Raw genomic sequence first — 24,289 nt, 5'->3', positions numbered from 1 at the left:
AGAAGAGCTTTCTCTGCAGCCCATTTGATGATATGTCCTTTAGGTCATGAGCGGTATATTTTGAGTCTGAGCTCTGGAACTTGGAGGGAGTGTACTTAATATTCTTGATATTTGTTTTGCATTTCTAGTGGCTGAATAAGACCCATGCTAATTGATTTACCCTATTCTTGGGAAAACTCTCAAGCTTATAGTCAGCTTGAATTATAGTCAATGGTACAGTGAAATACAAAAAGGGTTATTTGGAAATGTAGAAAAAAAATCATTTTTAAAATAAAGTACAGCTATTTCAAGAATATAAAAGATGTATTTGCTAATCTTTTTTCCTCCCATTTGTCAACTTTAAATAATCCACTTGCAAAATAAAGCCAAATGGCATATTCTACTGAAAGTTCAATTTATAGTGAAATAAAACCCTATAATTCTTATATGCATAGTTAGTTCTCCAAATTACTGTTAATCACACAAGTAAATTAATATCACCCACAAGAATCTTACTATTATTAAAGGTAAAAAAATATTATGATATATTCGGGATTCTGTAATATATATCTTGGAAATTGCCTTGGACCTTGAAAATGTGAGGCTCTTTCAGGAAGTAATGATACATACGGACACATAGGTAGTGGCAGTATTTTACTAAAGGGGTATTATTTTGTGTGTAATCACAATGAGATGATTGTTATGACAGAGATGTACAAAAGTTTTAAGGGCAGAACAAATTTGAGGCATAGGATCTATTGGTTCTGTTGGTTTTTATTCTTGGTTCTCCTGTTATTTTCTGCCTGGGTACCCTCATTCTGGCCATTTTTTAGTCTGCCAAGGGGGTGTCCACAAGCCCCGTCAGCTACCACCTCAAAATATGGTCAGGGATCTCATATTTTGCTTGGTAATCCCTTGAGACGTTTGGATGAAAAGAACCATAAAAATCCAAACTGTTTTTCTAGGTGGGGGTTTCCAAAATTGGTCCCTTTGAGGGAGCCACCCACTTGGATATTGAATACCCTCCCTGTGTAATGTGGAAAAAGCAGTTGGTGAAAATTTGTTCTTCCAGCATCACCAAAAAAACAGACGTCTTTATTGTTTCGAAAGTGAAACACACCCATTGGGGATCACTTCATCATTTTTTTAAAGTGAATGAAAACATCACAAGTCGAAGTGATGAAATGCAGGATAAGTGCAAACAGACTACACCCTTCCTCTTTCAGTCACAAGGAGTGGAGGCCTGCCGTCTCCCCTCCCTGTCTAGTAAGGGCCCTACTTGGCTCACAGGCCTTGTCCGTATCTGAGCTACAACTAATCACGCCTCTGTTGAGTCACCAGCAGAAAATCCCACAGACTGGTTGCTTTCCTCTCTGTGGTGTAGGGCAGTGATTCGAGAGAGAATCTTTTCCCTGTTATTTTTTTCTCTTTTCATCTGTGTCATTTTTTTCCCCATTTGCTTGCTCACTTGCATGTCTTCCAATTTTTAATTATCATCCCTCTCTTAGCCCATCCTCTTCTAATCTCAAGGGCTATTTTAAAAGGATGCTTATTCACCAGATGCAACTCTCCAAGGACACATTTGGAAAAAATAATAATCTTTTCTGTCCCTGTAGCTGCCAAAAGTCATCATGAGTCATGTTTTTGACTCAATTGACAGAAACACTTAATATAAATAGTTGGCCTTTCCCAGAGTTCTTTCTTGGTTGCCATTCTGTCTTGCTGATTTCAACTGACTGATAGGATTCAGCATTTGACCACAGCAGTTTTCCTGGTCATTTTGTTCCTTTTTTTTTTTTTTCTTCTTTGTGTCTGTTACATGTGCCTAAAGCAATCAGATCAAGTGGGTGATAAGCAAAATAAGCCATTGTCAGTGAACATTCTAGCTCTAGAATATCTTGTTTGAAAAAATCCTTGCAAAGTTACTCCCCAAAATTGAACTGGATTCCTTAAGCTAAATAAGAAATTAAGTAAACTACTTTCTAAACAATATTATTTCTAAATAATATTAACAAAAATAATGATACTACTACTAATAATTATATAAGATCATTCTTTGATGGTGTCACTCTTACAACCCACTACTAGTTGCTTTTTGAATCATTAGACATTAACATCTTTGTTACAAATAGACACAGTATTTGGTTTCTTATCTTAAGGTTAGCAGAGCCCAAAAGAACTATTGCTGCTGTTCACATTTTACCTTGTCAAAGTGAAAGTCTTTGAAGGTTGAAAAAAATTCCTCTCATACAAATATGGAGTAAGCGTGGCAAAGGTTTATTTAACTCACTAATGGGGTTTATTAATCAGGGTTCAACCAGGTAAGCGAAGTAAGTAAGATATATGGATATGCCCTTCCCTTTCCCAAACACATATATTTTTTTTTTTTTTTATTTCAAGAATGGCTTATAAATTTTGGGGACTGGTGAAGCAAATCTGAAACATGTCAAGAAAGCCAGGAAGGGAAGATCACAAGCAGGCTGGCTCCCACAGGCCTGGGCCAAAGCTATTCGTGCAAGGCAGTCAGAGAAGAATGATTGGGAGCAGGCCGGAACTCAGCAGGGCCTAGGTGTGTCCTCTGGGAAAGCCTCCCTAAGAACAAGTCAGGCCCACAAATCTCTCTAATTTAAGTGAACTGATTAAGTACTTCATTTATATCTGCAGAAGCTTTTCCTGGCAGTGCCTAGGTTGGTGTTTGACTGGAGAACTGGGAGAAAGAACATGGGTTCATGCTGCAGAATGGCTAAGGCTTCCTTCTGTCCTGCAGCTCTCATGAACAGTATTTCTTGTCGTCTACCTTATGTAGAATCAGACTAGAAAGGCAGTTCTGGAGAAGGTATTTTATCCCAGCCAAGTTGACACAACAAAAGCCATACATGAATATTTGCAGACTCTGTTATAGTTTGAGTGTGTTCTCCCAAAATTCATAAATTGAATCCTAATTCCCTAAGATGATGTTATTAGGATGTGCGACTTTCAAGGGTGGGCGGTGGTGATTAGGTCGTGAGGGCAGAACCTCATGAATGGAATTAGTGCCTCATGAAAGAGCCTCCAGAGATATTCCCAGCCCCTTCTGCCAACTGAGAACACAGCAAGATATAAAACAGATTACTGTTCAATAAGGCAACAAAACTGCAGTCTTCGGGACTGTCTTTTCTATCAGACAAATAATTCGCACCTGTACCGGACATAAATCCACAAGTTAACATGTAACTCCTTAGACTCTGAAACCTAATAGTACACAGCGAGTCAAATAAAGGCACACAGGCCTAGATAATTACATAATCTTTACATGGGCCTATTAGACAATATTCCAGTATAACTTTGAAAGGACATGCATACCTCTTTTTGGTTTATTTATAAGTTCGTATAATTTTTCTTAACTTATTAAATAATTTACCTCCTTTCATTATTAAAATGCTAATATTTCTTCAAGAGTTTAGATTTCCCAAAATACTATATTCCATCAGATTAATCAGAAATCAGTGTAGATTTTGCAATTTCATGGTGATATCCTTTGGTCTTCTCTGCTCTAGCTACATATGATAGCTAGCCCTTCATGGGCTCTTGCTGCCTATCATAGGAGTTTCTCCGGGCATTTGGGAGGCGACTCCTATACTCCTAGCTACAGAAATCCCTTGAATCTACAGGCCCAAGCAATTAGAAAGGAAGAGAGAACAAAAGAGGGAAGAAGATCATTGTTTTATTTAAAGGCTCCGAGTCAGTGTGATAGAAATATTAGGAAGGAAGAATAACAAGAGAAAAGGAGAGAAATGTTATTTTCACTTGTACAAATGGTTATTTTTATGAGGAAATAAGACAGAGAACCAAATTTGAAAATAATCAATTGACTGTAAATATAGGTTTGGTGAGAACAAAGAAAATGGTGTGTTCATCTTGAAAATTCCATGCTATTAAAGCTACAATTACTATTTTGAACAAAAGTGATTTATTCTCTTCTGTCCTAAACTGAGGACCATATGGGTCATATTTATAAACCAATTATTCAGTAAGTGCTTCTAAGTATATTTCAAAGGTGCCTTGAAATGGCTAATTTGGATAAAAATGAAAAAGTCAGCTGTGCAGACATGTTTCTTCATTTGACTTAAAACAAACACTTTGTAATAGACTCACTGCATTCTTTACTGAGATCTTTAAGACAATTGTTTGAGAATTTCCACCTCTTAGGACAATACAGACATTGCTGACATGTTGTAAGTAATAGGAAATTCAAGCCAAACTACAAATTCTAGTGCTGGGAACAAATTCGTACTGATATGTGTCTAAACTACTGTTTCGCTTTAGATGTCTTAGCGAATTATTGCAGTAAATATCTAACAACGATCTAACATGATAACTTTCCTAGTCATCATGTAATCAGCTGGCAAAATCATTATTCTAAAATCCAAGGATCTTTGTTTTCCTTTCTGGCCTAGTATGCTTCCTTGACACACACTGCCTATTTGATCAATGCACCTACCTAAGCAAGGTAGTCAAGGTTCTTTATGATCCAGGCTTTATTATCTCTTCAATTTCTTTTTTTGGCCATGCACAGTCAGCTTCTATGTGCACTATACATAGACATGGTATTTCCCAAACCTTCACATAATCTTGCTGTATCATATTTGCATGCATAATTACCCCTATAAGAAATGCCCTTCACCCGCTGTCATTCTGGAAAATTTCGTTTCATTCTTTAAAACCCAGCTTAGTTCCCTTCCTCTGAGTAACTTTCGACCATCCCTGCCTATTCCACCCAGACAGCCAGAACTAGGTTCTAAGCTAGAACTCTCCTAGGTTCTAGTGGCACTTCCTGGGCATAACTCTGCTATAGCCCTTAGCTTATCAGTGGTTCAAAGGGCTTTTTATGTAGGTTTATTGCTCCCTGAGTGCAGATGCTTTACCTTTTTTTTTTCTTTGTTCCCAGAATATAGCTTAGGGTTTAATTTGGTAAGAGTTGCCTATGCAGAATAAAACATTTGTTGAATATTGGGTATAATCAATTCCTCTGATCTGATGTTGGCTTTGGGAAATTAAAGTGGGTAAGTAGAGAAGCCATTCAGCTGAGGTCATGGACGTTTTATTGTCTTTATTTACTAGTGGGTCTCAGACTTTACTCTGCTTCGGAATCTTCTTATTAAGACACAGATTGCGTGGCCTCATCCCCGAGTTTCAGATCAGTAGGTCCAGGCTGGAGCTGCCAAAATGGCGTTTCTAGTTAGTGTGCACTTGTCGCTGCTTCCATTGCTCAAGCAATTCTTAAATTACTGCTTTATATTTACACAAAAACCGAGGTGCTGAAAGGAAATATGTATATTTAATACATGCTTATCCAGTTGATAATGTTTTTGTTGTAAAGAATCTAAAAATCTTCATACAGAATATAATTTATTCTGTTCCCTTCTAAATCAAGAGAAATGGAAACATGGATGCGTATATATTTTACTTAACAAAGAAGATTAATAGTCTGAATTTTCTGTCATAATCATAATCCACCCATTATTTTCCAGTAATTTAACAAAGGGAATTTTTAAAATTTCTGACCATGTTGATTTCCCTTTATAACAACAGATTGTAACTTTTTTTGAGAGGAGGGACTGATTATCACAACCATCTATGTTACTATGCAAGCAGTTAACCCATTCTTCAGAAAATTGAACATACATACTAAATTTGTCCTGATATTTTCGGTGGTTCCTGGACTCTCTTGAATTTCATAGGGAGATCCAAATTAAGAATATTTATTTTTAAAATTGTAAGTAGGAAATAAAGGATTGTAGAGATAAAATGAGAGCAGTCTTTTTTAAAAAAATCAGCAAGAAATCTATTGGAGCAAATAAACAAATTCAGCAAAGTTGTACAAGATGAACAAACAAAAATCAGAAGACCTAATAAATGGAAAAACATTTCATGTTCTTGGGTAGGAATATGTAATATTGTTAGGATGTCATTGTTGCTCAAAGCAATCTATAGACTCAATGCAATTTTTATAAAAATTTGAACAACTTTTTTTGAAGAAATGGAAAATCAACACTCAAATTCTTATGAAATTGCAAGAAGTCCCAAATAGCCAAAACATTTTGAAAAACAAGAACAGAGATGGATAGTTCACACTTTCTACTTTCAAAACTTATAGCAAGAATATGGATTAATAATAGATCAATGGACTAGAATTGAGAGTACAGAAATAAAAACATACAGCTATGTCCAACTGATTTTTGACCAGGGTGCCTTTGTCCACTCAATGGGAAAAGATTAGAGATGGTCCCTGACTTATAATGGTTCAACCTCATGATTTTTTGACTTTATGATGGTGCAAAAATGGTACACAATCAGTAGAACCTGTACTTGGAATCTGAAAGTTTGATCTTCTCCTGGGCTAGTGATATGCGGTAAAAAAACTATCTTGTAATGCTGGGCAGTGGTAGTGAGCTATATATCTCCCACTCAGCCAGATAACAATGAGGGTAAACACCTGATACACTTACAACCATTCTGTACCCACATGACCATTCTATTTTTCACTTTCAGCACCGTATTTAACAAATGATATAAAGTATTCAACATTTATTATAAAATAGGCTTTGTGTTAGATGATTTTGCCTAACTGTAGGATAATGTGTTATGAGCACATTTAAATTAGGCTAGATTAAAGTATGATGCTCAGTAGATTAGGTGTCTCAAATGCATTTTTAGCATATGATTTTTTCAACTTATAATGGGTTTATCAGGTCAGAACCCCACTGTAAATTAAGGAGGATCTGTCGTCTCTTCAATAATGGTGCTGGCACAATTGGATTTCTACATGCAAAGGAATTTTGTTGGACACCTACCTTATATCATATACAAAAATTAACTAAAAATGGATAAACACTGTAAATATAAGTGCTAAAACCATAAAACTCTTAGAAAAAATATAAGGATAAATCTTCATGACTTTAGAATTGGCAACTAATTTTTTTTTTTTTTCTTAATGTCTATTTTTGAGAGAGAGAGAGAGAGAGTGTGCACAAGTTGTGGAGGGGCAGAGAGAGGGGGACAGAGGGTCTGAAGCAGGCTTGGGCACTGACAGCAGAAAGCTGGTTGTGGGGCTCAGACCCACAAACCATGAGATCATGACCTGAGCTGACGTCTGACGCTTAACCGACTGAGCCACCCAGGCGCCCCAGTGACCAGTTCTTAAATATGACACCAAAAGCATAGCCACAACAGAAAAAAGATCCATTGAATTTCATCAAAATTTAAACATTTTGTGTATTAAAGGATATTTTCAAGGAACTGAAAAGATAACCTAGAAAGTGGGAGAAAATGTTTGCAAATTATATATCTGATAAGTATTTAATATTAAATATATATATAAAGAACTTTTTTATTAAAACAAAAATTTTTAATGTTTATTTATTTTTGAAGGAGAGAGAGACAGAGTGTGAATAAGGGAGGGGCATTGAGAGAGGGAAACACAGAATCCTAACCAGGCTCTAGGCTCTGAGCTGTCAGCACAGAGCCCAGCGTGGGACTCGAACTCACAAACTGCAAGATCATGACCTGGGCTGAAGTCGGACGCTTAACCGACTGAGCCATCCAGGTGCCCCAATATACATATAAAGAACTCTTAAAGCTGGACAGCAGAAAGACAAAACAATGGAGAAAGGATTCGAACAGATATTTCTCCAAAAACATACAAATAGCTTATAAGAACATGAAGACATATTCAACATCTTTAGTCACTAGGGAAATACAAATCGAAACAATAAGATTTCACTTCACATGTGCTGGGATGGATGTAATGAAAGAAAAAAAAAACTAGAAAATAACAAGAGTTCGTAATGATGTGGAGAAACTGGAACCCTGGTACACTGCTGGTGGGAATGAAAAATCATGGGAAGGTTAGTATGGGAATAGTTTGGGTGTTTTTCAAAAAAAGCTAAATAATGAGTTGCTATTTGACCCAGCCATTCCACTCCAAGTTATAACCCCCCAAATTGAAAATAGGGATCTATTTTTATGCCAATGTTTATTGCAGCATTAGTAACTGTAGTCAAAAAATGGAAACGCCCCATGTATCCATCAGTAGAGGGATGCATAAGCCAAATGTTGTATATACATATAATGGAATATTATTAAGCCTTAAAGAGGAATGGATTCTAATGCACAGACAAACCTTGGAAACACTGCTTTAAGTGAAATAAATCATACATAAAAGGACAATTATTGTATGATTCTATTCAGTGAAATATCTAGAATAGGCAAATTCATGGAGACGGAAAGTAAATTAAAGATTACTAGGAGTTTTTTTGCTAGGCAGGAAGGGCGGGCAAAGAAATGGCTGTCAAAACAGCTTGGGAAAATGGCCATGGAGACGCTGGAGAGGGTCCTCAGTTACCAGGATGACAAAGAGCAGGGCCGGAGTGAAAAGGTCCTGGATGCCCTGTCCTGTAGTTTCAATATCAGATTGAAATGGTTTGGCAGATGCTTTGTATGCAGCATTTCTTTTTTGTTATTGTTGTTTTATCCTTGGAACTGGATTGCTATTCCTTTCTGGTGGCATAAAACTTTTTGTATTGTTTTATACCCTAGGAAGAATTGCTGCATTGACCAGTGTGAACTTTTCACTGGGCTCTGTGAAGCAACTGAAGAAAATGTTTGAAACAAGATTGCTTGCAACAGATATTATCATTATTTTTCATATTCACCTTGTGTGCTTCTCGTTAGCGACATAGGAAGAGACTGGCCTCATTGTTCTGCGTGTTGCTGGTCTTGTGAATGGCCTGATGGAGTCTATGATGTACTCCATATGCAAGAGATACAGAAATTAAATGCAGTTCTGTTCAAAGTTGAAAGTCCAAAACTCTCCAAAAAGAGCATTTGAAAATTAATGCTGTGGTTTTGGTGAAGAATGCTTTTCCTGATAAAATAATCATTCCAAAAACAACTGTAGTGACAATTTAAGACCTTTTGTATTCTGGTAAAAACTACATGCTTGATTAAACTGTTAAATGCTTATAACTTTAAATTCATATGAGTCATTACTATGCCCTTCCAAAGACAAGGAGATTTTAATCATTGCCAATTGTAAATTATTTTCAGCCATTTTTTAGTCTTTTCAAAACAGCTTTGAGATGTGAATAATTAAGCATGGACCTGTACTGAAAGACATATTCAGCTTTTTTTTTGATCTTTTAAAATGTGAACATTTTAAAAACAAAAAAAAACCGCTTTATGTGAAAGTTTAAACTTTAAGCTAAAGATTGCTTATTGTATGGGGGCACCTGGGTGGCTCAGTTGGTTAAGTGTCCAACTCTTGATTTCAGCTCAGGTCATGATCTCACAGCTGTGAGATCTATCACCACGTCAGGCTGAGCGGAAGCCTGCTTGGGATTCTTTCTCCCTCTCTGCTCCTCCCCCTCTCATTCTCTCTCTCTCTCTCTCTCTCCCAAAAAAAATAAACATCAAAATTTTTTTAAAATATTGCTTATTATACATAATAAAAATAATTTTTTATAATTTTTTAAAATTTTTTTAATATATGAAATTTATTGTCAAATTGGTTTCCATACAATACCCAGTGCTCACCCCAAAAGATGCCCTCTTCAATGCCCATCACTTACCCTTCCCTCCCTCCCACCCCCCCATCAACCCTCAGTTTGTTCTCAGTTTTTAAGTCTCTTTTGCTTTGGCTCTCTCCCACTCTAACCTCTTTTTTTTTTTTTTTTTTTTCCCTTCCCCTCCCCCATGGGTTTCTGTTAAGTTTCTCAGGATCCACATAAGAGTGAAAACATATGGTATCTGTCTTTCTCTGTATGATTTATTTCACTTAGCATAACACTCTTCAGTTCCATCCACATTGCTACAAAAGGCCAGATTTCATTCTTTCTCATTGCCACATAGTATTCCATTGTGTATATAAACCACAATTTCTTTATCCATCAGTTGATAGACATTTAGGCTCTTTCCATAATTTGGCTATTGTTGAAAGTGCTGCTATAAACATTGGGGTACAAGTGCCCCTATGCATCAGTACTCCTGTATCCCTTCAGTAAATTCCTAGCAGTGCTACTGCTGGGTCATAGGGTAGGTCTATTTTTAATTTTCTGAGGAACCTCCACACTGTTTTCCAGAGTGGCTGCACCAGTTTGCATTCCCACCAACAGTGCAAGAGGGTTCCTCTTTCTCCCTCTCCAGTATCTATAGTCTCCTGATTTGTTCATTTTGGCCACTCTGGCATGAGGTGATATCTGAGTGTGGCTTTGATTTGTATTTCCCTGATGAGGAGCGACATTGAGCATCTTTTCATGTGCCTGTTGGCCATCCGGATGTCTTCTTTAGAGAAGTGTCTATTCATGTTTTCTGCCCATTTCTTCACTGGATTATTTATTTTTCGGGTGTGGAGTTTGGTGAGCTCTTTATAGATTTTGGATCCTAGACCTTTGTCTGATATGTCATTTGCAAATATCTTTTCCCATTCCATTGGTTGCCTTTTAGTTTTGTTGATTGTTTCCTTTGCAGTGCAGAAGCTTTTTATCTTCATGAGGTCCCAATAGTTCATTTTTGCTTTTAATTCCCTTGCCTTTGGGGATGTGTCAAGTAAGAAATTGCTACGGCTGAGGTCAGAGAGGTCTTTTCCTGCTTTCTCCTTTAGGGTTTGGATGGTTTCCTGTCTCACGTTCAGGTCCTTTATCCATTTTGAGTTTATTTTTGTGAATGGTGTGAGAAAGTGGTCTAGTTTCAACCTTCTGCATGTTGCTGTCCAGTTCTCCTACACCATTTGTTAAAGAGACTGTCTTTTTTCCATTGGATATCCTTTCCTGCTTTGTCAAAGATTAGTTGGCCATACTTTTGTGGGTCTAGTTCTGGGGTTTCTATTCTATTCCATTGGTCTATGTGTCCGTTTTTGTGCTAATACCATGCTGTTTTGATGATTACAGCTTTGTAGTAGAGGCTAAAGTCTGGGATTGTGATGCCTCCTGCTTTGGTCTTCTTCTTCAAAATTACTTTGGCTATTCGGGGCCTTTTGTGGTTCCATATGAATTTTAGGATGCTTGTTCTAGCTTTGAGAAGAATGCTGGTGCAATTTTGATGGGATTGCATTGAATGAAGTTTTTATAATTTTTAAATAAACCCACAGTTACAAATAAAGTTTACTAGGGGATAAAGGAAGGGACGAATGAGGACTTATTGTTTAATGTTTTTAGAGTTTCTGTTTGGAATGATGAAAAAGGTTTTGAATTAGTTAATAGTGATGGTTGCACAACATTGAGGGCAATTAATGCCACTGTACTGTATACTTAAAAATGGTTACTATTGAAAAAAAAATCAATGGAAGTAGATACAGAGAAGTAAGCAAAGGTAGGTTAAGTTGCAAAGGTGAGAAGTGCTAACAATTACATAGTGTTTACTATATTCTGGGCTCTTTCAGGTGGTTTTATATATGTTACTCAATCCTCACAACATTATTTTCCTTGTAACTATGAGAAAACAAGGCTCAGAAAGTTTAAGTAATTTGTGAGTGTCAAGTAACTAGTGGATAGAAAAGCCAAGATTTGAACCCAGGCAGTTTGTCTCTAAAAACCATGCTTTGGTAAAATCATGCTTGCATTTTAACCATGCATTATTACTTCTGCCCATTATTTGGTTAGGTGCTGAATGAGGAGAATGAACCTAAGACTGTGAGAAACAAGAGGCTAGGAGAAATCAGTCTATTTTTTGGTCACTCTGGTCTCATAAGACCATAAACTTTACAAATAAATCTCTCTCTCTCTCTCTCTCTCTCTCTCTCTCTCTCTCTCTCTCTCCCTCTCTCTCTCTCTTACAAATCTAATTCTTAATTGACAAATTTTATATCCTTTTGGTGTTCATACTGCCTTCCCAAGTGATTTCTTAGAAAGTAGTAGGATATGATGACCCTTTAATCTGATGGAGTCATTGAATACCTGCTCTGCACATTTTTTTAGCAATTGATAATCAACTTATTAAAACAGATGACATTTTTCAGCTTTATTGAGATATAATTGACACATGAAATTATAAGCCATTTAAAGACCACAAGGTGATGGTTTGATACACGTATACATTGTGAAAGGATTCCTTTATCAAGTCAATTAATACATCCATCACCCCACATATTTGCTTTTTCCTCTTTTTTTGGTGAACACATTTAAGTTTTACTCTCTCACCAATTACAGTTAAACAACAGAGTGTTACCCACTATATAGTCACCATGTTATACATTAGGTCCTTAGACTTTACTCATCTTGTAGGTGAACTATAACTTTTATCAACTCCAACCTCTACCTATGTCTTCCACCCCACAGCCCCTCGAAACTATTGGTTTACTCTCTGCTTCAGTAAGTTTGACATTTTTTTAGAATATACATTTAAGTGATACCAGGCAGTGTTTATGTTTCTCTGTCTGGATAATCTTGCTTACCTTAACATCCTCCAGTTCATCTACGTTGTTGCAAATGATAGGATTTCCTTTTTTTAAAGGGTGAATAATATTCTATTGTATATATGTACAGCATTTTCTTGGTCTGTTCTCTTGTTGATGGACACTTAGTTTTTTGCCAAATTTTGGCTATTGTGAATAATGCTCTGACAAACAGGAGTAGAGATCTATCTTTGAGATAATTATTTCATTTTCTTTGGAAAATGACACTTGAACAACACAAGGGTGAGGGGCCAGTCCCCAGGGAGTCAAAAATCCACATATAACTTTTGACTCCCCAAAAACTTAACTACAAGTAGCCTGCTGTTGACCGGAAGCAGAAAACAGTTGATTAACACATATTTTCTGTGTTATGTGTACTATTTACTGTAGTATTACAATAAAGTAAGATAGAGAAAGGAAAATGTTATTGAGAAAATCATAAGGAAGAGACAAATGCATTTATAGTACTATAGTTATTGAAAAAAATCTGTATATAAGTAAACATGTGCGGTTCAAACCTATGTCATTCAACGATCAACTCTGTATCTAGAAGTGAGATTGCTGGATCATATGTCGTAGTTCTATTTTCAATTTTTTGAATAAACTCCATACTGTTTTCCATAGAGGCTTTACAAATTTAAATTTACAAAATAGATGATTTTTAAGGAGACATGGTGAAGATTACAAAAAAAAGTTGAAAAATGTGACTTCTTTTACTTTTTAATAAATGGACTCTGGTAACATTAAGAATACTGTAACATAAAGCTGATCTGCATTCTTTCCAATACTTATTTATTTTCTGCTAATTGTAGCTTCAAACACATTAATTTTTATAAAAATGATTAGGCATCAATATTTAAGACATTTCTTGAACACCTATTTTGTGCAAAACTAAAAGCCAGTATCTTTCCACGTAAGGGATAAATTACAGACATACCCTGGTGGAATTCTTGTCTAATTATTGCTTTTATTTTTTTGAGTATTGTGTCTTAGCTAGTTATTTACAGAACTTGGGAATTGTTTAAGAGGTGAGTTACAACAATGAAATACAACAGAAATATTATCTTTGGATCATGTTATTTTCATATATATGAAAACAGTTTGCAGTAAAATATTTATCATACTTTAAAAAATATAAGTACTCTCTGTTAAGTTTTAATAACCCTAGTTTGAAATTTAAAACATTTTAAGCACAACCCAGGGGAATTTTATATGATATAAGCCAATGATATCAGAACAACAACTGTGGCCTTTTATTAGCAGTTATGATTTGTAGCAAGTCTTTATTGCTAATTTTCACAACTCCCTTCCTCTTTCTTTTCTTTTCTTTTTGTTTTGTTTTTCCCTGTAATCAAGTCTCGTATTAGCGCTTTTGGCCCCTGGGATCAATCTGCACCAGACAACATGGAACAAAACTTCCGTCTAGTTCTATACTTCAGCTGTTACTGACTGGAATTCAATTATATATAAGACACATTGTTATTTAAAATTCAGTAGGACTAAAAATAAAACAAATAAGCCAAAAACTAAAAGGTTTGCTTCCAAGGAAACACTTGTTGATTACTAGTAGGTATTATTTGAGGCTAGAAACATCCAGAATTTAGAAAAGCCCACTTGATAACTTATTTTCATATATAACCAAGTTATTAAGGAATCTTAATAATAGATGTAGTCTATAAATAGGACATTAATGAGTTTTTCATTAACCATTGTCTCTAATTCCATTTTAGAACTTTCTTCTCTGAACTTTGAGTACATCTGAATAGAAGTGACAGGCTTTCTGGCCACTTTCATGCATTGATTAGCCCAAATCAAATAAATTCATTTTCACATTCAATTGAAAGATGTTAATTTCCCATTTTTTCCTACCTCTTAGATTGGCCTGACTTGCAGTGTAGATGCATAATCTGTTTTTCACCCTGGCTATCTTCTTTCCCTGTATTCCCGGTTCCATGCAGGGATGAAAAGGCATTAATGAAAGAGGAGTAAAGAATATGGTAGTATTACAGGTGTCCTAATGTGAATTTCTTTTGGGTTGTATTTGTGGGCTTATGCGAATTATCCACTGGGATACTCATATTGAATAATTTACTGATATGGGACGTATACTTTGTCTAATCACCAGAAGTCCTTCTGTAGCTCCATTTTGCCTTCACCCACTGGTATACACTACAGTTTACAGTAGGGCTATACAGTACAGTACAGATCAGTCTCTTCTCTATGGAAAATGCTTTCTTGGACATGGTCATTTAAAGAAGCTTTGGGTGAAGTAATTTCCAGAATTTCCACTGGTAGATGGGAATTCAGTGTGCTAGAGATTGGCTACTTGTATACCAAATCCATTTTCTTTTCTTCCTGGATACAGAGCTATTCCTGCATTTCCTAGCTTTCCTTGAATTTGATGTGGATATACTGCTGAGTTCTAGCCAACAAAATATGAGTGTGGTGCTATTTCCAAGGTTAGCTCACTAGAACTTCTCATGTACAGTCCTCCATATTCTTTTCACATCTGCCTCCTTGAGGCAGCTAAGGACAGAGATCTAGGAAGACACCTTTGAAAATGATGGACCATAAGATGAAATAAATCTAGATCCAATTAAAGAATAGTTTCTTGCTCCTTTGTAAGTTTTATAAGCTCCTTTTGTAATTTTTATAAATAAATTCTTATTTATAAGAAATAAGTTCTATCATACACAAACCGTTATACATTTTGGAGTTTGTCATAGCAAGTAATCATATTTTAACTAATTCATGCATGCATTGTAGCTAGGCTTGTGATATTTAGCAAATAAAAATAAAGGGCATCAACGTAACATCCAGAATTTAGAAAAGCCCACTTGATAACTTATTTTCATATATAACCAAGTTATTGATGAATCTGAATGATAGATGTGGGCGGTAAATAGGATATTAGTGAGTATTTCCTTAACCATTGTCTTTAATTCCATTTTAGAAGTTTCTTCTCTGAACCTTGAGTACATCTGAATAGAAGTGACAGGTTTTCTGGCCACTTTCATGCATTGATTAGCCCAAATCAATTTCAGGTAAACAAGGAAAAAAATATATTTTTTTAATTAAAAATTTTTGTTTAACGTTTATTCATTTTTGAGAGACAGGGAGAGACAGAGCATGAGTGGGGAAGGGGCAGACGGAGGGAGACACAGAATCTGAAGCAGGCTTCAGGCTCTGAGCTGTCAGCACAGAGCCCAACGCGGGGCTCGAACTCTCGAACTCTGAGATCATGACCTGAGCCGAAGTCGGATGCTCAACCGACTGAGCCACTCAGGCGCCCCAAGGAAAAATATTTTAAAATAAGTATGTTCCATGAAAATATTGAGGACATGTTTACATTAAAGATTATTTGTTGTCTACCAGAAATTCACACTTAACTGGGCATCCTATATTTTATGTCAACCCTGATTCTTATCACACTAAAAAGTAGGCATGTATGGCACTCCCAGTGTTTCCCTCTCTTGTTCCATTTTTCTGTGACTGCTCTATCTGGAATCAAATTTTCAGAAACATATGGAGGAAGGTAACCTTTTGGCTTCTACATTCACATTATGCCTGCAAACAAGGAGAAATGTGCCAGTCTTGTCCCCAAATTCTCCCAACCAAGTCATTCCAGCACCATGGCATAAGTTTCTCCAACTCAACAACCATCCATGTGGGGAATGTCATGTAAGCCTTACCTTCAGTATACTCCCTAAATTTCTGTATATGATTCTCTCAGAACCCAACTAGCTTTGTTTGGCACAGAGACTATTACCATATTTTTAATAACCATCTAACTGAACACTCAGATAAATTCTTTCCTCTGATGGACTTGAGTCTTTCTTTTATTTGGCTACAAGGGGTAGGGAGAGTGAAGGAAGCAGATCTGGTCAAATCTTAGTAAATCTTGTGACTAATGCCTAAAAGCTCCTCTTCAGAATGTAGAGAAGCTTATTAGCTATTGGGTTTTTTTTTTAATCTTCAACAGGAATTCTCAGACAACAGGAGAAGTTCACTTTATTATAATTCCATTCAAGTTCCATTCAATTACATTTTTTCAGATCGTCAAAAACATTGAGAAAATGCAAAACTTATTTGCATATTCTTAATTTCACTTCAAAAAAATAACACTTGACAATCAAATCTGAATAGTATTTCTCTTGGCCAACATAATTCTGTGTCCTTCAGTTTACATCTTCAATAAGTTCAGGCTATCAGTTTGTGTACAGCTTACCAAACTCTATGGTAACCCACATACTATGTGCTCTGTGCTTTCATTATGTGCTTCATATCATTCTTTCTTGTGTCATTATAATACGATATTTGGCAAAATGTAATACTAAATATTGGGTTGGAGTTTTGTTTCTTCACTTACTCTAAATAATTTAACCTATATTTCTCTAAGAGTTTGATTTCTTTCTAAGAAAGAGATTATGTTTCTTCTGTAAGGGCAGTATAACTTAACACACTGAAAGATATTAAATATAATTATAATTTCAGGGTTCAAGGGAAAAATTACACTCAAAAGTGAAAGTAACACATCTTTTCAAATCAATTTGAACAAAATGAAGCATTATTTTAAAAAGTAATATACTGTATTAGAAATAAGAAACTGAAGCTCCAGCAAAACTGATAATAAAGTGGACAACAAACTTGGGTCAGAGACAAGCAATTATACTATTATTTTTAATTTTTTGGCATCAGCTGCTAGATCCATGAGGTGAAAAATGAAAATAGAAAAAGAAAGAGACTCAAATCACATAATTGTATTATATATTATTCATATTATACAGTATTCTGTTTTCTCAATCTAATTTTCTGCGGTTAGTATCAGAAATATTCGGTTTAATAAAACAATACAGTTTGTTATAGGATAGATGCTAAAAGTAAAAGCAGAATGTACAAGGATCTAATATCTATTTAGTAAAAAGGAAGGAAGCCTTATTCAATGGAAATCAAATTTGATATTTTACATTATGCATTATACTTAGTATTAAGAAATTATTGAAAACATCTGCAAAGAAAAAGTAAATGGGACAGAATATTTGGAGCCTTATTCTTAATTCTACATAAGAGATAGATATTAGTGTAGGACAGGAATTGGTTGACAAACTTTTTCTTTAAAGATCCATATGGTCAATATTTTAAGCTCTGAGGGCCATAAGGTACTTATTTAACTAGTCAATCTGCTGTTGTAGTGAGAAAGTAGTCAAAGATAATGCATAAATGAGTAATTATGGCTGTGTTTCAGTAAAACTATAACTACAGGCTATTGGCTAGATTTGATCCAAGGATCAGAATTTGTCCATCCATGTTCTAAAACAAATGCACATTATGTTACTATCTCTCTCAAACACAAAGGCTGTCTTCTGTTTCTGATTTTAACTTCTCAGTTTACATATCATTTCCAGTTCTGGTTCATGCCAGTGTTAATTTCCCAACAACCTTACCCTTTCTTTGAAGCTCACAATTGATATATTGAGAAGCCTATTAATTTCTTCATAGCTCTAATGAGAATGGACTCCTAATCAGATCTAATCATTTGCCCAGCTATTTGTGGTTTTAAACTGATGAAAATGTTAAGACAGTAGTCCACTGTTCAATAGCAAGATGACTCTTTCTAGAGGGGATTATACACATGTCTTTTTTTGTTTTTAATTTTTTTAACTTTATTTATGTTGGAGAGAGAGAGCAAGAGAGTGAGAGAGTGCACGCACGTGAGACAGAGAAAGTGAGCAGGGAGGGGCAGAGAGAGAAGGTGAGAGAATCTCAAGCAAGCTCTGCACTGCCCACACAGAGCTTGACATAAGGCATGAACTCATGAAGCAGAGATCATGACCTGAGCCGAAACCAAGACCTGGATGCTTAACTGACTGAGCCACCCAGGCACCCCAGGGATTATACATTTCTTAGTCAATTTGATTCTTTTTTAAAAATTGATTCAGGGAGGATCCATGTATAGCATCTAGGTGATTTTGCTTTGAACAGTTGAGATTTCTCATCAAATATTTATTATTTATTTACAGAAAGGAAGACATTTTAATTAGCTTATTTTTGGCTGGAGTTCTTTCTGCATAGCAGATCACTTCTTTGAAATGACTTTCCTGATGAACTGCTTCGGTATCATGACTGTAAAAATAGCCTCTTGAGGGGCGCCAGGGTAACTCAGTCAGTTAAGCGTCTGACTCTTGATCACAGCTCAGGTCTTCACTTGTGGGGGGTTGTGAATTCAAGCCCCACGTTGAGCTTCCTGCTGAGCATGAATTGTGCTTAAAAAAATAGACTCTTGATGGCCATAAATATCTGTCTCCACCCCTGAATCCCAAATGTGTATACATCATTTTTCACTAATTCATAAATTCAACAAATATTTGTAGAGACCTAGTGTGTAAAACATGCTGTACTTGATGTTTGGCATTGGATGAGTTTTGACTATATATATATAGACAAGGTTGGGTTACTATTTGTGAAATCAGTAAAAAAAAAAAATGTACGCCAATTAAAAAAAATAAATGTCTTTTTATGCAAAAGGAAAATTTCAATATCTTAAACCACCCAGGGTGGGATAATGATGAATCCAGTGGGAACTGAATCCCCTTTTCAAGAAGTCTAGTGAACTTTGTTGAAGTGGAAATCTTTGGACTAGCTTTCAAAGTTATTTAAAGGATTAGATGCCTCAGCTTCTATTTTCTCTTCTTCTGGATCCCCTAGAGACAAATTCTCGCTTCATTTTATTCTCCATCTCTAAGCCATGTTTGAGTTTTTGTTTGTTTGTTTTTTCCTTGACTGTGACAATAAAAAACTTTTGGCTAAAACTGGGTGCTCTTAAGTAGCATCGTGTATAGATTTGTCAGATGCTCACCAAACTTTTGTCTTCACATTTCCTACCAAAATGCAGCTGATTTTCATATTCACAGTAGTCATATTCTATAAACTTATTAGGAATGATGAATTAATGAACAACGAGCCGTTACTCCTAAGTGAAATGTAAGATTAGTTTCCTAAGAGTCTCTGGTTGTATTGTTGTCAACTAATCAGTATATAGAGGTTTTTGTGTGTTTCTATCTAAAAACATTTTATTTAATAGATGTTATTGATTCATTAGCCTTGGACTCAGCCACAACACTATAATTCATGTTTGAATGAAACTTATCTAACACATGTATCATTCTTATGCTTAGGAAAACTTCAGCACTATGCTTTGGAGACCATTTTAAACAGTAAAATCACCAAGAAGAAGCCTAAAATTGCAAATAATGTGGCACCAAATAAATGGCAAAGAAGATAATCAGAAGGAGAGCTGAAACAAGAAGACAGAACATCATCTTGTTTGACCTCCATTGGGAACTTGCTCTAAAGGTAACTCAAATTTTTTGATATCCTATACATGTCTATGAATGACCTTGAAACAGCTTTGATTATTGATTGTAGAGGTGCAAATGCATTTTAGTGAGGTGAATTTTTTTGTAATATTATTTATTTTGAGAGAGAGGTGGGGAGGGACAGGGAGAGACAGAGTGAGAATCCCAAGCAGGCTTCTCGCTGTCAGCACAGAGCCTGACATGGGGCTTGATCCCACGAATGGTGAGATCATGACCTGAGCCCAAATCAAGAGTCAGACACTTAACCAACTGAGCCACCCAGGTGCCCTGTGAATAGGTGAATTTGTAATTATGGAATCTGTAATAATGAAGAATGACTGTACTTTGTCCTATTTTCTTCCTTTAATGCATATTTTTTACTTAGTTTTATTCAAATTTACCTTATAGCAAGATGGAAAGGAAATAGATTTTATTACTTGACTTATGTTTTTTTCCACTTAACTTGGTAGTCTACACACCCTCCAACTGCTATTTTGTATTGATAATATTGCTATTTATTGATATTGATTATAAGGGCTTACATTCCCTGTTGTTAAAGAATGGAGTGAAAAGTTGACTGGTAGATTTAGCAGGTGATCATGTACAATTTGTCTTAAGGTGCAACTCTCATGAGGCATTAAGAAATGGAATACAATATACTCTTAAACTCCCTTACGACATTTTCAGCTTCTGCCTAAATGATGCAAATCTGTGCAAAATTAACTCCAATAGTAATAATTTCTGACTGTTTTAAGTAATGTATTTTCAAAGTCCAAATTCTATGCTGCATAAAGAAATAATTATTTCTACACATGGTTAAGTCCTCTTTGCATGCTAGAAAGACATTTTGATTGTAAAATTTGAGTTTATTAAATTGTATGTACCATATAATTTTTTCCTAAGGAAGTCTTAGCATATATACATGGCTATGCTTTTTAGAACAGACCCAAACCAAATAATACCCTGGCTTATTTTTGACTCTGTTCCCAATACCTGTCAGACCTTAAGCTCCACAAGGAAGGAGACACTAGCTCTCTTTATCACGGTTATTTAAAAAATGCATGACACATAGTAGAGGCTCAACAAATACTGGCCAAATAAATGAGTAAATGGGTCAGTATATCTATACCACAACATAAAGAATTAGGAAGGATTTATTCTCCAAAGTCTACTACCCTAATGATTTTGAGCCTTTAAAAAGAAAAAAACATACCATAAGATACCATAAGATATTTTTTCTTATCATCTTATTTCAATGTGATTTTGCAAGTAATCTCATGGAATAATTAAAAATAATATTTCATTTTAAACTGATGTGAGTTAAAAAACAAAACAAAACATAATAAAAACCCTGTAATACATATTTTGGCTTTTCAGTGGAATCCAAATTTCATCACCAGCTTACTGACACCCAACAAGCCAACCCTTTGGTATGTCTCTATACTTTCTCGTTAACTGTACATTCTGCTTCTAGTTCAGTAAAAATTGAAGTCAATATAAACAAGCTCTGAATCATAAAAAAAGATTACTAGGAAATCCCTAAATATTTGGAAATTTAAAAATTGACTTCTACAATGATTTACATGTCAAAGAATGAATTAAAATGAAAATTAGAAAATATTTTGAGCTGAGTGACAACAAAACGCTATATGCCAAAAATTTGGAGTGCACTTAAAGCTACTAGAAGAAAAAAAATAATGTACGGCTTTATACCAGAAAAGGTGAATGGGAAAATTAGTGAACTAAGCACTGCTCTAAATAACTTGGGAAATGGCAACAAATGACACCTAAAGAAAATAGAAGAAAAGAAATTATAAATGTTAAGAACCAAAATTATTAACACAGAAAAAAAACATACATTATAGAGACCTAGCAAAACTAAAAGCTGATTCTTTGAAAACACTGAAACATTCTTAAGCACCTGGATAAACTGAAGAACATTAAAAAAAACAAGGGAAACAAAACCAGTGGGAGAAACAAAAAAGGCAACTTCACTAACAATCCTATGGACATTAAAAATGTATCACTTATAGTAACTTCAAAAATATTTAAAAAGCAAAACATGGGAATAAATTTCACTAAGGTGTGCAAAATCTCTACAAGGAAGCATGTAAACCATGAATATGGGAAAATTAAAAAATAGATGTAAATGTAATAATTTAGATATAAATGTAGTAACAGACAAAACTTTTCATGGATTGGAAGATTCAGTATTTCAAAACATCAGTTCTCTTCAGATTACCTTCAAACGCCAACATTTCTTTCCAGAGTTTAAAAACCTTATTCTAAAATCTGTATAGAATCACAAACATTCAAGACTAGCCAGGAAATTCTCAAGTAGAATAAAAAAGTGAGAAAACTTGCTCTGATAGATACCAAGACGTTACAAAACTAGTGTAAGTTAAGACAGTTGTTGGCATAAGGATAGAAAAATAGGGAAATGAAGCAAAATTAGAATCCAATAACAGAAAACAGAAACACAATATAAAACAAAGGCGAATTTTCAGAGCAGTGAGAAAAAGACTATGAATACATAATGTTGGATTATTGGATATGTGAATGAAAAAAAAAGTAAAATAAATTTGACCCCTACTTCACACTTTACCCGAAGTGGAATGAAACTAAATGTAAAAGGGAAACAAGTAATTCCACTGTAAAATAAGGTAGAAAATTACCTTTCTTGGTGGGAGGGAAGGGGGAGTTAAGAAAATGTTTCTTTAACAAAACACACACACAAAAACACAGCTAACCATAAAGGACAATATTCATAAGCTACAGTCCAATAAAATTAAGAAATTCTGTTTATTGAAAGACAGGAATAAGATAGTGAAAAGACAAGCGACTGATTGGGAGAAGATATTTGCAATGCATATAATAAAAAGTGCTTGTTTTCTGAAACTTCATAGTTTCTGAAACTGTGAATAGTTCCCATAAGTCAGTAAGAAAAAGTCCAAGAGAAAAATGGCCATAAGAAATGAACTGGTACTTCAAAAGAGATTTTATGAAAATGTTTAAGAAACATTTAAAATGCTGGTTAATCTCATTAATACCCAGATAATAATAATTAGGAAAGTGTAAGTTGATGAAGAATCAAATATGATTACACAACCACCAGAATAGGTAAAAAATAAAATTACTGAGGGACCTGGGTGGCTCAGTCGGTTAAGCATCTGACTCTCGGTTTTGGCTCAGCTCATGATCTCATGGCTCGTGAGTTTGAATCCTGAATGGGACTCCGCACTGCCAGTGCAGAACCTGTTTGGGATTCTCTCTCTCCCTCTCTCTCTCTGCCCATCCCCCATTTGCACTGTCTCTGTCTCTCTCAAAATAAATAAACTTAAATAAATAAAACAATTTTTTAAGTAAATAAAAATAAAATTACTAACACTGCCATGTGTTGACAAATACATGGAGGACTGTAAGTCAATACATTGTTGATATGTCTATAAATTGCAGCTGCTTTTGAAAACCAAAAGATATCATCTACTGAAATTCAACAGATACTTGCTCTATGATCCTTGTAAATCAAAATAAGGAGCTTTACATGCCTTAAGAAAAGAAGTTCCCAATAAGTAGATGAATCTGTGATACGTTTGTTACTGGAACATCTGGAAAAGAAGGTATCATTACCAGACAAGAATGGGAACTGAAAGAAGAGATTTCCTAATCTCATTTAATAGATGGAAGACAGTTGTAAGCAGTGAACGGCTAGTGTCAAAGAATCACGCATAACATAAAACTATCATTAGAGCATCACTTTTAAATTTCACAGAAAATTCCTGCTGACTTTCAGCACAGGCTGCATAGCCTTCAGCAACATGTTGCTCAGTTGATGAAAAAAAACGAAACAGGTAGGAACGTTTAAGCAGACAGGAAATGCTAACAAAACTTTCCCATTCTCTGACATAACACAAAATTAATGCTGACAGTGCCCAAGGTGATTGGGTCATATATCATTTGTGCCTTAATAAGTCTAAAATAGTACTTGCAATAAACCTAATAAAAACTGTGTATTAAGAAAGCAGTTTGTCAAGTTTTAATACTCAGCTTTTTTTTTCTTTTAATATTTCATAAAATAATGCTGAACAGTAAAATCATTGGCATCTTAGATTTGATGATATTCCATGAGATATTGCCTCTTCATGCTAATTCTCATACATATTCATAGAACACAGAAAAAGACAAAAAGTATGTACAACAAAATATTAAAATTATTTACCTTTAAAAACTTTAGGTTATTTAAACTTGTAAGATCTTCTGGTACTTCTACACTTTAAAAAGTTTTGGGGCACCTGGGTAGCTCAGTTGGTTAAGCGTCTGACTCTTGATTTCAGCTCAGGCATGATCTCACTATTTGTGAGTTCCAGCCCCACGTTGGGCTCTGTGATGACAGCATGGGGCCTGCTTGAGATTCTCTCTCTCCCTCTCTCTCTCTGCCCCTCCCCTGTACACACACACTCTCTCTCTGTCTCTCTCAAATAAATAAACTTAAAAAAAATTTTAATTCTGGGCATGCATTAAGAAGTCT

At 35.2% G+C, this 24,289-nt stretch overlaps 1 long non-coding RNA gene and 1 pseudogene across 1 annotated transcript in view; both read left to right on the top strand.

The window, feature by feature from the left end:
- Positions 1–19,921, top strand: part of LOC128775328 (uncharacterized) — a 101,803-nt gene extending 81,882 nt beyond the window's left edge. The window contains exon 3 of the long non-coding RNA XR_008419995.1: positions 19,582–19,921. This is a non-coding gene — a long non-coding RNA (uncharacterized LOC128775328). The remainder of the gene's footprint in view (positions 1–19,581) is intronic.
- Positions 8,333–8,817, top strand: LOC109273047 (vesicle transport protein SFT2A-like; annotated as a pseudogene).
- Positions 19,922–24,289: the final 4,368 nt, after the last annotated feature.

Source organism: Panthera pardus, unplaced genomic scaffold (genome assembly GCF_024362965.1).
Source record: "Panthera pardus isolate Hobbes unplaced genomic scaffold, ASM2436296v1 HiC_scaffold_7, whole genome shotgun sequence".
NCBI classification, from domain to species: Eukaryota; Metazoa; Chordata; class Mammalia; order Carnivora; family Felidae; genus Panthera; species Panthera pardus.
This window is presented reverse-complemented; position numbering and strand designations above follow the sequence as displayed.